At 36.7% G+C, this 13,136-nt stretch overlaps 1 protein-coding gene and 1 pseudogene across 1 annotated transcript in view; one reads left to right on the top strand and one right to left on the bottom strand.

The window, feature by feature from the left end:
- Positions 1 to 13,136, top strand: part of LOC102843525 (acyl-CoA-binding domain-containing protein 6-like) — a 336,108-nt gene that overhangs the window by 158,887 nt on the left and 164,085 nt on the right. The window lies entirely within an intron of this gene.
- LOC102867289 lies at positions 760 to 1,136 on the bottom strand (annotated as a pseudogene).

Raw genomic sequence — 13,136 nt, 5'->3', positions numbered from 1 at the left:
CAGAGGAATGTCTATCTGTGTTTCATTGACTATGCAAAGGCATTTGACTGTGTAGATCATAACAAACTGTGGCTGACTCTGAGAAGAATGGGAATCCAAATAATATACTCTTCATAAAATCTTTCTATGTGCATTATTTCTTGAGCATCCAAAGATTTTAATAATTGTTGCCACCGATCTTAACTTTCCTAATCATTGTTAATATTCAGATCTTTATTTTTTGCCCCATCCATTACAACTTCACTAATAGTTTTCATTTTTGTCAGTGAACGAAATTTTTAATCACATCTCTTAGTGGTTGGGGGTGACTTTACAAAGCACTTATAGTCAACTCTTAACAGCAAACACACTGGTAGTAAATAGCTGACTTACTTTCTATGAACGTCTTAACAAGCAGGGAAAAGTACTCTGCTTTTGTTGTTATTTGTATGATTCATTTGTATACTACGCATTTCTCTTTGTGCTGAGTTTTTCCTATATATTAAAACATCAAAAAGTGCTGGTTTCTTATAAAATTTTCCAAAATAATCATTAGATTCTCACATTGTTTGATAGTAATAACAGGCTACCAGACATATGACTTAGGCCAAAAACAAATTTTACTTTAGTAAAATGTAAAAATATAAATTACATATTATATTACAGTGAATCAATGAATCAAAAACCACAATTAAATATTCTAAAAATTCTGCACATCTTCCTCAGAATAATCCATTTCTATACAAAGATTTACAGATGTTGAATGTACATAGATTTTTTTTAGTGTGCGACAGAGTTTAGAGTCTCTGCTCAAATATTCCCTAGACCAAGTGCAGAATCTGTTTCTTCATTGATTTCTCCGATTGCAACGTTGTCACCTCTTACAGTGTATAATCCTAAAAGCACTTGTTCTACTTCCTGTGAAGAACTAAGCACTTGCTCATGACTTTCATCCAAAATCAAATTAATGGTGTGGTCAAAACTGTTCAGAGTTCCTACAGTCATTCTTCCATCAGAAGTAATAACAGCAACAGTTCGGTTGATATAGTTTTTCAAAGCGGGCATCATGGCACTTCGCCCGAGAGCTCTGGGGAATGGCACAGCACTGGGACAAGAGGAGCCAGAAAGAACCGCCATGAACTGGCTATGTGTCGCATCCCCTAACCCACAATACTTTTATTTTCCTTTGCGTCTCTGCCTTTTTTTAAATTACCCCCTTAGGATCATCCTATTATCATCTTTTTAATTAAGCATTCAGTTTCATGAATTTTAAAAAAATATTGTAAACAAGGTAAAAGACTTTTTTTTAAAAAAATAATTGGGTTCTACCAGAAGTTTATTATTTTAAAAAGAGTTTTAAAATGTTTTTTAATGACCAAGGAAGCCACTTACAGTTCATTTACATGCAGTTGTAAATTAGGTTAAATATTCAAAATATTGAATACTTCAGGAATTATATAAATAGACCGATGGAATTTAAGAGATCGCAGTGAAAGTGAATAAACCTAGTTAGATTGGCCTTCAAGATTAAAAAAAAAAAAAAGACTTAGGAATATGTAGATAGATTTGATTTAGATCAAGGCCCCAGAAATTGATGGCATGCCAATTGACATATTTCACCAAACTGACACTGTCCTGGATGTGCTCACCAAGTTGTGCCAAGAAATCTGGAGGACAACTACCCAGCCAACTGACTAGAAGAGATCTTTATTTGTTCCTATTCCAAAGAAAGGTGATCCGACAGAGTGCAGAAATTATCAAACAATATCGTTGATACCACATGGAAGCAAGATTCTGCTGAAGATCATCCAGAAACAACTGGAACAGTGCATCAACAGAGAACTGCCTAAAGTACAGGCTTGGTTTAGAAAAAACTTTGGCACTAGGGATATTATAGCTAATGTCTGATGGATCTTGGCTGAAAGCAGTACCAGAGGAATGTCTTATCTGTGTTTCATAGACTATGCAAAGGCATTTGACTGTGTGGACCGCAACAAACTGTGGCTGACTCTGAGAAGAATGGGAATTCCAGAACACTTGATTGTGCTTATACAAAACCTATACTTGGATCAGGAGATAGTTATCAGAACAGAGCAAGGTTCAAAACTGAGAAGAGTGTACGCCAGGAATGTGTCCTATCTCCATATCTTTTCAATCTGTATTCAGAACAGATGATCTGGGAGGCTGGGCTCTATAAGGAGAAATGTGGCATCAGGATTGAAGGAAGAGTCATCAGCAGTCTGTTATGTAGATGACAACCCTGCTTGCTGAGATTGAGGAGGACCTGAGGTGCTTGCTGCAGAAGGTCAAGTACTGCAGCTTTTAATATGGATTGAAGCTCAACATCAAGAAAACAAAGATTCTCACCACTGGGCCAGTTGGTAGCATCATGACAGATGCTGAAAGAGACTGAATGATTGTTAACAGCTTTAGTTTGCTTGGCTCCACAATCAACACTCTTGGTACCAGCAGCCAGGAAATTAAAAGGTGAATTGCATTGGGAAAGTCTGATGTTAGAGACATCTCCAAAGTACTGAAGAGCAGTGGTGTCACTCTGGAGACTAAGGTGTGCCTGATTCAGGCCATAGTCTTTGCAATTACTTCCTGTACATCAGAAAGCTGGACAAGACTAGGGATTGTAGAAGGAGAATCAAAGGCATAGAAAGACATCATAGAAAGGCATCAGCCTTTGAGCTGTGGTGCTGGAGAAGAGTACTGAATATGCCATGGAATGCTAGAACAAACAGGTTCATACTAGAGAGGGTGAAGCTCCTTAGAGTCAAGAATTCTGAAGCTTCGTCTGACATACTTTGGACATGTTGCAAGGAGTCCTTGGAGAGGAAGTCATACTTGGGAGAGTGGAGGGTCAATGCAAGAGAGGAAGACCCTCGATGAAATGGATTGATTCAGTGACTGGGGTAGTAGAGGTAACTGTGTCAGAAACAGTAAGATTGGCACAGGATAGAGTAGGAGTTCAGGCTTTTACATACAGGGTCACTATGAGTCACAGGTGACTTGACAGCACATAACAAGAAGATATATTGGTTGGAGACATTGGAGGGCCTTTTCCATAATTGAAAACATTTATGTGTGTGTGTGTGTGTGTGTGTGTGTGTGTGTACTGGGGGGTTTTCTACCCCTGTTGTGTGCTAGACATTGAGGAGCCAGCAAGAAGACAAATTGTATAATACTAAGAGTACAGTGGCCTACTGCTAAGAAACTGAGCTACAGTCCCAAAGACACATGGTTTGAATCCACTAGCTGCTTCACAGGACGGTCAAACTCTTCCCATGTGTTTAACTGCCTCTGAAAACCCACTGGAGGGTCAGCTGTGTGTCAGTTCTAACTCAGCAGTACACAACACAACATGCCTTTTACCCATTTAAATGATAATTACTATTAATATATTAAGTCGTATTTTTAACTTGAGCGAAGTTGTTTCCTACTGATATCATAATTAGGGCTTTGTCTATAATTCACATAATAGAAATGAAAGTTCTTGCTAGGATTCAAGAAGCTAATGAGGGTGCAGAGGTGTTTCAGTGGTAGCACTCTTGCTTTCTGTATGGGAGACTGGTTCGACTGCACCTCGGTTCACTGGTCATCGCACTTCAAGTGCATCTACACATCTGTCAGTTTTCATGTTGCCATCATGTTACAGCAGAGCTTCCAAATTAAGACAGGCAGGAAAGAATGACCTGATGATCTACTTTTAAGATTTTTAATCAATTAAACAAGTCTGTGGATTGTAATGTTAAAATCTCTTTGTGTCTGTGGTCACCATGAATCCAGGACCAACTTGATGACAGCTCAACGACAGCGCACACAATGTTTCAAATAATATTTACACAACTTTTCACACAATCCAGATAGCTGACCCTATTAGAACCCATCTTTTAAAAGGAAAAGAAAAACTTGTAGCCATCAAGTCCATTCTGATCCAAGTCTGGTGACATTGATAGACAGAGTAAAACTTCCCACTGGGGTTCCCAAGGCTCTGAATATTACAGAAGCAGGCTGTCTCATCTGTATCCCATAGAGTGACTAGAGGCTTCAAGCCACTAGATTTTTTTATTAGCGGCTAAATGAATTAACTGTAGCACCACTGGAGTTTCTTTTAAGGAAAAAAAAGATCATTTAAATAATTTGTAAAGTTTAAGATATGAAAAGACCATTTCTTAGTACCCATCAAGCATATATTATATCTGCATAATTTTGGTACAGCTATATCCATAAGTTATTAGCCCACACCATTATTTAGCACCACATACGGTAGGCAATAAATGCATTATTACTGATAACACTTAAATAGTATTTTAAATTCTTACATTAAAGTTGTTATGGGAAAAATGTAATAATGTAATATTTTTTTAATAATGTAATATTTTTAGGAAAATTTATTAGTTCAATTATCTGCTTCAGCCCCACCCAAAAGTATTCCTACACAGTTCAGTGGTTTCTCATAGGTTCTCCTTTAATCCATTCTAAAAGTCCTCTTCTACCAAACTGCCTTTTTAGTTAAATTTTTTACATCCTTTTGAAGATATAATTGTTTCATAAGTAATTCTTATGTTTTAGGTTCTTTCAAATACCCGAAGGAAGGTTACCTTCCTTTTAATTCTTATTTTCATTCTTCTTTTTTCCCCCCTTTTTTCCTTTGCTTTAAATCTATGGTTCATGTCAGAATACAATTTACATGCTTTTGGCTTGAGAAACCACCACAAAATCTCTTGAACTGAAAGTACTAAGAAGAAGATCTGAGAGACAGGGTCAGTACCTATAGGTACTGTGGGTAAATTTTTGTTTTTATTTAAGATTTTAGAATGGAAGAAAGAAAAAGTAATGCATCATTTAAATAACTTTGTTATTTTGGTTGTGTAGTTGATTAAAATATTATTTGAAGAATCTTTGCTAATTCATCATAGTAATTGAGAATATGCACTTCAAATTATCACATTTTGCTAATTTGCATTAAGGTGGGCAACATCATTTAAAAATAAAGGCAATGGCTGTCTTTTACATAAAAAATACAAAATCAGAAAATATGAAAAATCATTCAAATATTATCAACTTTGGCTGTTTATCTTTCGTTTGATAATTTTCAATATTTTATCCTAAAAAATTTCAAACGTCCGGAAAAATGAAAAGACTTTTACAGTGAACTCCTGTATCCTCACCACTTAGAATCTATCATTAATGTATTTAATTTACTTATTTTATTAATAGCTATTCCACTCTCCACTAGCTGCTCAAAGGGAGAAAGATGGGCAGACTCTTTCCTTTAAGATTTACAGCTTCAGAAACCTGCTGGAGGGACACTGTGAGTTGGAATTGATGGTAGTAGCAGATTTTTACTTATTTTCATCCATCAATCTTTTTGTTCTTACTTTTTGCCTTTCTGAGTAAGTGCTTGTACCAGTTACAAAAGAGCAGAAACCAGTTTTCATTAAGTCAACTTCAGCTTATAATTACTTCAACTCAGTTCCAATAGGAACAGAGTAGAACTGCTCCAGGGAGTTTAAAGGGCTTTATGGCTGCAAACTGCCACATCTGCAGAGCAGCTGATTCGAATCTTTGGCAGCACAGCTCCTTACCACTAAGCCCTCACAGCTCCTTTTAGACAACACTGTACATCCTAAGTACTTCAGGATGCATATCAGTGACTAGAACGTAGAATTTGCTTACAAATGTGTTGACACACAGCTGACCCTCCACTGGGTCCACCAGCTGCTGCACAGGACAATCAAACTCTTCCCATGTATTTAACTGGATACCATTTATATAGAATGAAATAAATATGCTATGTATTCATGTAATAGATTTTGACAATTACATATTTGTATCTGAAACACTTTTAAGAAACAAAACATTGCTATTACCTAGAAATAATACCCCTTCTCAATAAGTTAATCTAATTCTACAAAAGGTAATAACTGTTGTGACATTTTCTTGCCATAGATTAGTTTTGCCTATTCTTGTTAGACAAAATTTGTTGTTCTTGTTATGTGTTTTCCACTTGACTCTAACTCAACAACACTGTGGACCACAAAACAGAATCCTGCCTGGTCCTCTACCGTGGCCACAATTGCTGCTGTTAAGTCACAGTCACAGTGTCAGTCCATCTTGCAGGGCATATTCCTTTCTTCAGTGGTCCTCTACTTTATCAAGCATAGTATTTTTTCTTTAGGGACTGGCCCCTCTTGATAACATAACCTAAGTTTGTTGAGATGACTTCTCACTGTCCTTGCTTCAAAGGTACATCTGGTTGCACTTTTAAGACAAGTGTGTTTATTCTCTTGGCAGCCCATGATGTAGTCAGAGAAACAAAAATAATAAAGCAAAGCATATATATCTAAATAAGCAGATTTAATTCAAGGAAAGGGCTCATTCAGTCTTACAGGCTGATTAATCCCAAATCTGTGAGTTAGGCTTCAGTTTGGAGTTTTCTCCTGACTCACATAGCTGTGGGCCAACAACTCCCAAAATCAGCAGGTCACACAGCAGGCTGCAGGCTCACGATACTGTAGGAGCTGGTAAATCCCAAAATCTACAGAGCAGACTTAAATTCCTAGGTCATGTCCCAAAAACCAGAGGCAGCGGGATAAAAAGTTGTATACAGGATCCAGCAAGAGTGTGAGCCTTCCTGGAACATCCATTTATAGACTGGAGGTAGGCTCACAAGCAAACTCTCCTTTCAACTGATTGTCTGCTCATACTGGATCTCCTCTTAAAGATAATTCTATTTTCTCAAGACAATCTAATTGCTGACAATAGCAACCTAACAAAGTTGATACATAACATTTACAATCACATATACATGTAAACACTCTTTTACACTAGTGATATGAGGTCAAGTATACTTAATAGCATCTAACCAACAACAATGTGGCTTCATAAACTTATCATGAAGAAATTTGTTTAAAATTGTGTGGATAAAATATTTTTCCATTCCCTTACAAGTCAGAAACACCATCATTGTTCACTCTGCTAGAAGAAGAGATTGGGTAGTTGGTAGCTGCAGTATTACATATAATGTGAAATTTTCAGTAAATAAATTATTCTGGGAGAAGTTGTTGGCTTCATTAAATGCCTCTTGAGACCTTAATATACTTCGTAACACTACTCTTCTTGTCTCATTTTCAGAAATCACATTGTCATTTCACTATTGGAAGGTTGAAGTAAGAGATACTGGAGTTTCTAGTTGTTGGAGGTTAGGGAGTTCTCACTGGCTAATTTCTACTGCAGGAGCAGCAGCATGGAAGGTGTAGAAGATAGAGAAAGGATGGAGAAGGAGACGTTACAAGTCATTGGTGGCTACAGTCAATATCGACTACAATGTGAATTGTTTTTCTTTGCCTTTGCAGATTCAAGTTGATGTAATTGTGATTATTTCTTTTGCTAGTTAGACAATACTGTACCTTCTCTGGTAGAATATATGGGGCAATTCTTACAAATCTCAGCATAATAACTTTGCCAGGTTTCTCTCTCTTTCCTTCCCTCCCTTCCTCTCTCCCTCTCTCTTTCTCCAACCTCCCAGCCCCCGTGTGTGTGTGTGTGTGTGTGTGTGTAATGTTCATACTTGTGTCTGGTCTTGAAACACCATAAGAACATTAGACTCCTTTGATAATAAAATCTCTTCATTTAATCATGTGATATTTATGTTAAAATCTAATTTTAAAAATTCTACATGGTTAAGGCCAATTAACCAAGGATATCAAAAAACACTTAAAATATTAAGACCTACTCTATTTTCCAGAGAGTATGAAAGCAATACCACTTAATAGGTGAGCAGCCACTCTGCACTTTCAAAGCACTTTAGAGTAATTTATCAGTTGGAGGTAGGAACATATTACCACCTCTAGTTAATAGATGAGCGCTCTTTTTTCCCCTCTGTATTTGAGTTCCAGAATTTATCTAGAGCTCTCCATTCAGTGGCTTATAATCTTCTCATAACCCAACAGATTCCTTTTAGATAATGTCCTTTCACTTCTTATCCGCTAAATACATCTGGGATATTTTTTCCCAACAGGATTTTAAAACTTAGAGAGAAAAAAATAACCTCTCCTCCCACCCCCCCAAGAAAAAAGTCAACTGCATTGGTGGTAATAGTAAAAAGAAATTTAACTTTAGTATTCTTAGAAGATTTTACTACTCACAGAAGAAAATAAAGTGATCTGTAAATAAATGAATAAATTATTTCATTAATTTGGCTAAAGTCTTTAAGCAATTACAGCTTTAATGTGCACCTAATTCATCATGCTTCTACTAGAGGAGCAATTGTAGTATCCTGGACTTTATTTAGTAAATTCAATTTATTGGTTCAGATATGTTTGTGAGTAACTGGCAAACAAAAAGAGAGAAATCACAAGTTTCTTTTCTAATTTTGTTATAATTGTGAGGGTAGCATCTCACAACTGCTGCTTGAATGTAGCATAATAATCTTAAATTCTAGCATGTTTACAAGTATTATAACAATGATAAAAAAGATTTATAAGTTTATCGTAATAATAATTTTTTAAAAAGTGTTACCATATTCTACTTTTACTGTGCTCACTTCGGTATAGACCACCCTGAAGGTAAAAATTCCATACTTTGATTTGTTTTGTGTTTATTTCTCTATCTATTTAATCTGCTTATGTTGAGTATTTTATTACTGCATAAAAACATTCATCATAAGAGTTCTTAAGATAGATATCTTCAGTACTTCCATAGAAAGTCATTGTCAAGAGAATTCATTCTAATTCAAGGTTAATTAGTGGACCATTAAAATAATGTGTTACAAAAATTAATTACACTACAGGTCAAAAAATATGTTAAAAAGCATGCTGCAAATGTCTGAGAGCACATCATCTTTCTTAAAACACTGCTGTATATGTGCCACCCTCCTGGAAAATATATCCAAAGTGAAAATCACTAACAAGGTCCAGTCATAGGTGTTTCTTCCAAAGTAAATTTTTGGCACTGCATATGGGAGGTTTAAAATATAACTCCCATTACCAGTAAAATGTGTTTAATGTCTTGCTTTTCCATTGAAACACACAGAGATTTATATCTAATATTGCTTGATATAACCCTGTTGAGTTAACCTAATTAGAAATCAGGAACCTAGTTGAGAAGTTGGAATTATCCCTACCTCTTGTGGTATAAGTACCACCTATTTATGTTTTGCTTACTTAAATTGTAAGTACTTCTGGCAATTGCCCTTTGTAAGCATATCGCATGTCATCTTAACTACATAGTAATTTTTGTTACTGTGTACTGTCCCATACAGAACCGACCCATAGCTGACTCACACCCCATCCCCCCACCTCCAGGTTTTCTGAGGCAGTTATCACACAGAAGGAGATTGCCCATCTTTTTTCCTGTGAAGTAGCTGGTGGTTTTGAACCACATGCTTTCAGGTTTACGGCCTACCTTTTCACCACTAGGCCACCAGAGCTCAATTCTTCTTAGTGGTTTAACTAAATAAAATGTACACAAAATTAGAACTAAAAATGGTAGAGACTTGGAAATTTTTATCCTACTCTTTTCATGTGTAAGCTGTGAAACAATTGTGTTGACCTATAGAATGTTTTACACATTAGTGTTTAGAGAGTTTCATCAAAATCTCTCAATATTCATGCAGAGAATTTCAAATTAGTGTCCTAGTAACAGCATTTTGATACAGATCAGTGCATGCTAGAACTATTTAAGTTTTAATATGAAAAGTGGCTTACTACTACATAATACTGTTTTTGTGCTGGTGGTTTTTTGTTGTTGTTGTTGTTTGTTTTGAGTTTTTTTTGGTAGTGGTGGGTTCCTCCCACCCCAAACAAGGCTTTTAGAGTTGTCTAGTTCGGGGATTTTTGGGTTTGTCTGGGTTTTTTTATTACTGGTTTACTTACAAAGTTTGTATATATAGTTTTTCACAACGGATCTTTCCCATTTCCTTTACCCATCCTCCCCTCCCTCCTACCTATTCCCCAATGATGGCCTTATACAGTCTTTGTCCTTATGAGACTGAGTTAGTTCACTTCGTTTAATGCTCTCCAGTCCCTTCCAAGTTAGGTAGTAATTTACAAAATCATTGCTCCTGCATGCTGCATAATAAAGTTGTCTCTAGTTTTAAAAATTATATGCAGGCTCTGTGAAAGATATAATAAAATAGTTTCAGATACTACAACAGATTGTCAATTATTTGCCCACATTCTAAAATTTTCTGCTTTCCCTTTCCTTTCCTCTCAAGATTTTGTATTAAATCTCTTAGAGGACCAGTATTTACCAGTAAATAAAAGTAAAACAAAGAAAAGGACAACTTGTAGGAAAGAAGTCCTATTCTGTTGTTTCAAATATAGATTCTGGTTTAATTAGTTGAACTAACAGGTATGTGAAGAGTTTAAATGATAAAAAGAGTGTAGACAGGTTAAGAAAACTTTCCTTGAATAGTACTTTATACTTTAAAGCCATCATTATCCCAGCCTAAAGCTACTTAATCTTTTCAGAAATAACATAAAGCAGGGATTACAATTTAATGTGGAAAAGCATTCCATTCTTTAAACAAAACTACATCATTACCACCCAGAAAAAGTAGTGTTAAGCTGTACATCTCTCAGTTCTTCAAAAAAGACCTTAACTTGGGGGTTTTGTTTATTCATTCAGCCAAGTAGGCACTTTCTATTAACTAAATAAAAATTTTTGTCTAGTACAGGATAGAGTTAACACATATCAATCGTAACTTTGTGTCTTTGGTAGGCAAAGGTTAAAATGTTTCATGCTTAGTATTTTCTCTCCATCTATTAAATCATGTACTATGTTTTTTTTTGTTTTTTTTTCTATAATTATATTTTATTAATTTTCATAAACATTTACAGAGATTTTGGGCTTCCACTCATTCATTGTTGCACTATTCTCTCTACCCTCCTCCCAGTTTGTTCTTGTCCAAATGCCACAGTGCTTGTCAAAGTCAGTTCTGATTAATCTTCTTTGTCAGTGTGTCCTTTGCCATTCCCTATCACTCCTCCCTGAGAGAGACTTCACCCTGAGTCATAAGGAAAAGGGGACGGCGTATTCTCTTAGCTACTTCCTGCTGAAAAGGGACGCTGTGGGTTTCAGGGTGAAGATCTTCTCTCACTACTCTAAAGGGCCCCTTTGGCAGTAGGAAACACATAGACTATTATGGAGATTAAATCATGTACTATGTTTTACAAGCAGCTTTCAATCAACTGTTCATAAGATACTAGTAGATTATGTATGTAATTTTGAGGCATTTCAGATTGTAAATTTGAGTAAGAGGAAATGCTTTGTTTTAAATTGACTTAATACTCTTCCATTTCAAGTAATACAATTAAATAAATTTGGATGTAGTACGTTTAAGCTATGATTTCTACCAAGTTTTTGGTGCTGTTTTTTTTTAACTATAAACTTTTTCTTTTATACTGGTTTACTTACAAAGTTCGTATGCATTATTTTTCACACTAGATCTTCCTCATTTCCTTAACCTACCCCTCCCTCCATACATCAATTTGTGTGACCCTATGATTACCACCCCCATTCTCAGCCCTCTTCCCCCAGCTTAGGTCTTCGTACACATTTTACTAGTCATTTACTTTTACAATAATGCTTTTACACATGAGACCGAGTTAGTTCACTCAGCATAATGCTCTCCAGTCCCTCCCAAGTTAGGTAATAATTTACAAAATCATTGCTTCTGCATGTTGCATGGTATTCCATCGTTTGGTACTCATTTTTATTGTTATTTTAAGCTGTCTTTATTTCACCTTAGTTTTTAAATTGAGATTGGGGGTTTAAAACACATACTGGCTTTTCAGACTATCATATGTTGTTGTTGTTATGTGCCATCGAGTCGCATGTGACTCATAGTGACCCTATGTTCAAGAGCCCTAAACACCGTTCTATCCTGTGCCAACCTCACCACCTCAAACACAATCATTCCCACCACTCCACTCACAGAATTGATCCATCTCATTGAGGGTCTTCCTCTCCTGTGGCGTCCTTCCTCTCTCCCAAACATGATGCCCCTCTCCAAGGAGCAGTGCCTCCTTGCAACATGCCCAAAGTATGTCAGACGAAGCTTCAGAATCCTTGACTCCAAGGAGCATTCTGGCTTCACCCTTTCTAGGACAGACCTGTTTGTTCTCCTAGCAGTCCATGGTATATTCAACACTCTTCTCCAGCACCACAACTCCAAGGCATCAATTCTCTTTTTATCATCCCTGTTCACTGTCCAACTCTCTGATGCATAGCACGTAATTGCGAAAACTATAGCCTGGATCAGGCACACCTTAGTTTCCGTCTTAACGTCTTTGCTCTTCAGTATTCTTGAGAGTTCCCTCACAGCTGACTTTCCCTATGCAATTCATCTCCTCATTTCCTGGCTGCTGTTACCAAGAGTGTTGACTGTGGAACCAAGTAAACGAAAATTGTTAACTATCTCAATCTCTTCACCATCCATACTGATGCTGCTAATTGGCCCAGTGGTGAGAATCTTTGTTTTCTTGATACTGAGCTTCAGTCTATATTGAAGGCTGAGGTCCTTGACCTACTGCAGCAAGCGCTTCAGTTCCTCCTCAGGTTCAGCAAGCGGGGTTGTGTCATCTGCATAATACAGGTTGTTGATGATTCTTCAACCAATCCTGATGCCACACTCCTCCTCATACAGCCCAGCATCTCGGATGATCTGTTATGCATACAGATTGAAAAGGTATAGAGACAAAATACATCCCTGACCCCATTCTTGATTTTGAACCATCCAATGTCTCCCTGCTCTGTTCTGACGCCTGCCTCTTGGTCCAAGTATAGGTTTCACATTAGCACAATCAAATGATCTGGGATTCCTATTTTTTCTCAAAGTCAGCCATAGCTTGTTGTGGTCCACACAGTCAGAAGCCTTTGCATAGTCAGTGAAGCACAGATAGACATTTTTCTGGTATTCTCTGCTTTCTGCCACGATCCATCTTACATTAGCTATAATATCCCCAGTACCATGACCTCTTCTAAATCCAGCCTGTACATCTGGCAGTTCTCTTGACATATTGTTCCAAAAGTTTTTGGATAATTTTCAGTAGAATCTTGCTTGCGTGTGATATTAATGATATTGTTCAATAATTTTCACGCTCTGTTGGCTCACCGTTCTTTGGAATTGGAACAAATACCGATCT

The sequence above is a fragment of the Elephantulus edwardii genome, unplaced genomic scaffold (assembly GCF_000299155.1).
Source record: "Elephantulus edwardii isolate Elephantulus edwardi_28Jun2011 unplaced genomic scaffold, EleEdw1.0 scaffold00061, whole genome shotgun sequence".
NCBI classification, from domain to species: domain Eukaryota; kingdom Metazoa; phylum Chordata; class Mammalia; order Macroscelidea; family Macroscelididae; genus Elephantulus; species Elephantulus edwardii.
This window is presented reverse-complemented; position numbering and strand designations above follow the sequence as displayed.